Source organism: Manis javanica, unplaced genomic scaffold, assembly GCF_040802235.1.
Source record: "Manis javanica isolate MJ-LG unplaced genomic scaffold, MJ_LKY HiC_scaffold_24, whole genome shotgun sequence".
Lineage (NCBI taxonomy): Eukaryota > Metazoa > Chordata > Mammalia > Pholidota > Manidae > Manis > Manis javanica.
The window spans coordinates 1,447,960-1,453,112 of record NW_027332170.1 but is presented as its reverse complement, the minus strand read 5'-3'; positions in this window follow the sequence as shown (position 1 = coordinate 1,453,112).

Here is a 5,153-nt window from a genome sequence, read left to right as displayed (position 1 = left end):
TAAATGTGATAAGTGTAGTGAAAGGAATACACAGGGTGATTTGAGTGTATACCCTGAGAGATAATACTCAACGGGCCTCTCATGCTGCTGCACATCTTGGAAGCAGACGATTATTCTGGACTATCATTTTAAAAGAAACCTGCATAGTCATAAACCTTAGAAGATACTGACTACCTCTAGAGCAAAACAGAAGCATGCTTGCTTTCCATTGAAAAAGACTCAGGTTCTCTGAGCTCAGGGTTCCTCTTCTGCAATGTACCCCATGACACACGTAGCCTTCCATCTGAACTTGTATGTGCTGCCAAATAAGACTTAGGGACAAGAGAAATTAATGCAAATAATGATGATGCTTTTGTGACTTGATGTGCCATGAGCAATAAAGCCCTTTGTCTTCTGCAAGGGGTCTCATGTTTTCTGCCAGCATCCATATATCTATAGTAGGCTAAATTGTTTCCTTGGAAACAGGCAGAATCACAGACCCACTTAAAAAGGGATCGATTCTAGACAGTCATTTAAGCCTCTAAATCTAACCTCTCTCCAATTCATTTTTAAAATACATTCTATTTCACAATGAAGTATTTCAAATATGCAGTCAAGAATAGAGATTAATATCATAAACATCTGCATGTTCACAGTCCAGCTTTATCAGATGTTAACTAACTAGCCTCATGTCATATGTCTTCTACTAGATATTTATGAATAAAGCATTGTTCACAAAGTTGAGGTCCCCGGATCTTCCTCTCTCATCTCATTCTCCTGTCTATCCTTACCTCGCTGAGTAAACACTATCTGGATTCAATGTGTATCATTCTGTGCTGCTTATTTTCTCCACATAATATTTTATTATTTTATTGACAACAGTTTATGTGTAAATGGAAAGACAAGGTTATTAAGAACCTTACTGCTCAAGCACTATTTCATTGTGTAAGGACAGGACAATATTGCTAAGCATAATTGGGAGAAGATCAACAAAATGGTCTTTGTGCTATACAACCTGGCTTCAGCATTTCTGTGAATTTACAAATGCTTTGCGGAAAAAAATCACGGGGCATGGCTGTGAGTGCGTTCCAGGCAACACTATGGCACCAGTCAGTAGTAGAATGTGGTCTGAGACATCTGCCAGGAATGAGGGGGCATGGGGGTCTCTGTACCCTGATCCCAGGCTCGCCAGGGCCATCCTCCCACTCTCAGGTTTAGGTTGAAGCAGTGTACTTCTGGGGTGAGACCAAGGAACCAAGATGGTCTAAGCAGGTGATTCTTGACCTGGGCGAGGAGGAGGGAGCAGGCACTTCAGCACATGGTCAAAGTAAGCCCACTGCAGACACAGACCTGAGCCAGGCTCACCTCAGCCCTTGGCCTTCAGATCACAGCAGGCATTAGTGTCCTGACAGCCCATGAGAAGTCCTTATTCCTGAGGAACACTGTGCTCCAAGCTGGAACATGTCCCCTCCAGTGTCTCCCTGTCTCATTCTCTTGGAGATTCCTTTAGTCCTCTGCGTCGAGTCTGTGTGGGATACCCCATTGTCATGTCATCTCCTCTTCTCTGTTTCTAATGACTTTCTCTTTATTTACTCTTGTATTTGTAGGACATATTGTCCAGAAGCTTCCTGAGAAAAGGTAAGTAAGCAGTAGATTTTTGCAATGGTACATATCTGAAAACATGATGCCCTTGTAGTTGACTGATAGTTTGGTTGTATATGGAATTCTACAGTGGAATCATTTCATTCAGAATTTTGATGGCACTGTCCCATTTCTTCAGAATTTTTTATTTTTTAATCAGTGACATTTGTCCTAAGAGTTCTGAAATGTCACAATGGAATGGCTTTTCATCCATTTTAGTGGGTCCTTTGAATCTTTCCAACCCAGAAGAGCACATCCTTCATTTCTGAGAAACTTTTAAAATTACTTCATTGATGATTTCCATTCTTCTACTATCTCAATCTTGCTGCATTTCTACTTATTGATATATTCTGTCTCGTGAGTTGGTGCTTGATTTTTTTAAATCTATTCCTTCCTGTATTTGCATGTATTTTCTTTCTGTTCAACATTTTTTTTGGTATCATTAATCTACAATTACATGAAGAACATTATGTTTAATAGGCTCCCCACTCCACCAAGTCCACCCCACATACCCCTACAAAGTCACTGTCCTTCAGCGTAGTGAGATGCTGTAACATCACTACTTATCTTCTTTGTGTTGTAGAGCACACTCTGTACCCAGCACCACATTATACATGCTAATTGTAATGCCCCTTTTCTTTTTCCCACCCTTATCCCTCCCTTCCCACCCATCCTCCCCAGTCCCTTTCCCTTTGGTAACTGTTAGTCCATTTGTGGGTTCTGTGATTCTGCTGCTGTTTTGTTCCTTCAGTTTTTCTTTGCCCTTATACTCCACATATGAGTGAAATCATTTGGTACTTGTCTTTCTCCACTTGGCTTATTTCACTGAGCATAATACCCTCTAGCCCCATCCATGTTGTTACAAATGGTAGGATTTGTTTTCTTCTTATGGATGAATAATATTCTATTGTGTATATATACCACATCTTCTTTATCCACTCATCTACTGATGGATATTTAGGTTGCTTCCATTTCTTGGCTATCATAAATAGTGCTGCAATAAATATAGGGGTGCATATGTCTTTTTCAAACTGGGCTCCTGCATTCTTAGGATAAATTCCTAGAAGTGGAATTCCTGGGTCAAATGGAATTTCTATTTTAAGCCTTTTGGAGAATCTCCATACTGCTTTCCACAATGGTTAACTCACTTACATTCCCACCAACAGTGTAGGATGATTCCCCTTTCTCCACAACCTCACCAACATTTGTTGTTGTTTGTGTTTTGGATGGTGGCAATCCTTACTGATGTGAGGTGATATCTCATTGTGGATTTAATTTGCATTTCTCTGATGACAAGCAATGTGGAATATATTTTCATGTGTCTGTTGGTCATCTGGGTTTCTTTTTTAGAGAACTGTCTATTCAGCTCCTCTTCCCATTTTTAATTGGATTATTTGCTTTCTGTTTGCTAAGGTGTGTGAGCTCTTTATATATTTTGGATGTCAACCCTCTATCGGATCTGTCATTTATAAATATTCTCCCATACTGTAGGATAACTTTTTGTTCTATTGATGGTGTTCTTTGCTCTACAGAAGCTTTTTAGCTTGATATAGTCCCACCTGTTCATTTTTGCCTTTGTTTCCCTTGCCCAGGGAGATATGTTCATGAAGAAGTCACTCATGTTTATGTCTAAGAGATTTTTGCCTATGTTTTTTTCTAAGAGTTTTATGGTTTCATGACTTAAATTCAGGTCTTTGATCAATTTCAAATTTACTTTTGTGTATGGGGTTAGACAGTGATCCAGTTTCATTCTCTTACATGTAGCTGTCCAGTTTTGCCAGCAGCATCTGTTGAAGAGACTGTCATTTCCCCATTGTATGTCCATGACTCCTTTATCATATATTAACTGACCATATACGTTTGGGTTAATTAATGACTGGAGTCTCTATTCTGTTCCACTGGTCTGTGGCTTTGTTCTTGTGCCATTACCAAATTGTCTTGATTACTGTGGCTTTGTAGTAGAGCTTGAAGTTGGGGAGTGAGAACCCCCCCCCGCCTCCACTTTATTCTTCCTTCTTAGGATTGCTTAGGCTATTCAGGGTCTCTGCTGGTTCCATAATAATTTTTTAACTATTTGTTCCAGTTCATTGAGGAATGCTGTTGGTAATTTGATACGGATTGCATCCAAGCTGTATATTGGGTACGACGGCCATTTTGACAATATTAATTGTTTCTATCCAGGAACATGGGATGAGTTTCCATTTGTTAGTGACCTCTTTCATTTATCTTAAGAGTGTCCTGTAGTTTTCAGGGTATAGGTCTTTCACTTCCTTGGTTAGGTTTATTCAAAGGTATTTTATTCTTTTTGATGCTATTGTGAATGGAATTGTTTACCCGATTTCTCTTTCTATTAGTTCATTGTTAGTGTATAGGAAAGCCACAGATTTCTGTGTGTGAATTTTGAATCCTGCAACTTTGTTGAATTCCGATATTAGTTCTAGTAGTTTTGGAGTGGAATCTTTAGGGATTTATGTACAATATCATGTCATCTGCAAATAGTGACTGTTTGACTTCTTATTTACCAATCTGGATTCCTTGTATTTCTTTGTTTTATCTAATTTCTGTGGCTATGACCTCCAGTACTATGTTGAATAACACTGGGGAAAGTGGGCATCCCTGTCTCGGTCGCAAACTCAGAGGAAAAGTTTTCAGCTTCTCGCTGTTCAGTATAATGTTAGCTGTGGGTTTATCATAAATGGCCTTTATTATGTTGAGGTACTTGCCCTCTATACCCATTTAGCTGAGAGTTTTTATCATGAATGGATGTTGAACTTTGTCAAATGCTTTTTCAGCATCTATGGAGATGATCATGTGATTTTTGTCCTTCTTTTTGTTGATGCAGTGGATGATGTTGATGGACTTTTGAATGTTGTACCATCCTTGCATCCCTGGGATGAATCGCTCTTGGTCATGGTGTACGATCCTTTTGATGTATTTTTGCATTCAGTTTGCTAATATTTTGTTGAGTATTTTTGCATCTAGGTGCATCAGGGATACTGATCTGTAATTTTCTTTTTTGGTGGGGTCTTTGCCTGATTTTGGTATTAGGGTGATGTTGGCTTCATAGAATAAGTTTGGGAGTATTCCCTCCTCTTCTACTTTTTGGAAAACTTTAAGGAAAATGGGTATTATATCTTCTGTGTATGTCTGATAAAATTCCGAGGTAAATCAATCTGGCCCGGGTTCTTTTTTTTCTTGGGTAGTTTTTTGATTACTGCTTCAATTTCTTTGCTGGTAATTGATTTGTTTAGATTTTGTCTTTCTTCCTTGGTCAGTCTTGGAAGGTTGTATTTTTATGGGAAGTTGGTCATTTCTTCTAAGTTTTCCCGCTTGTTAGCATATAGGTTTTCATAGTATTCTCTAATAATTCTTTGTATTTCTGTGGCGTCTGTCGTGATTTTTCCTTTCTTGTTTCTGATTCTGTTGATGGGTGTTGATTCTCTTTTTCTCTTAGTAAGTCTGGCTAGAGGCTTATCTATTTTGTTTGAAACCAAATCAGATCTTGGTTTCATTGATTTTTTTCTATTGTTTTA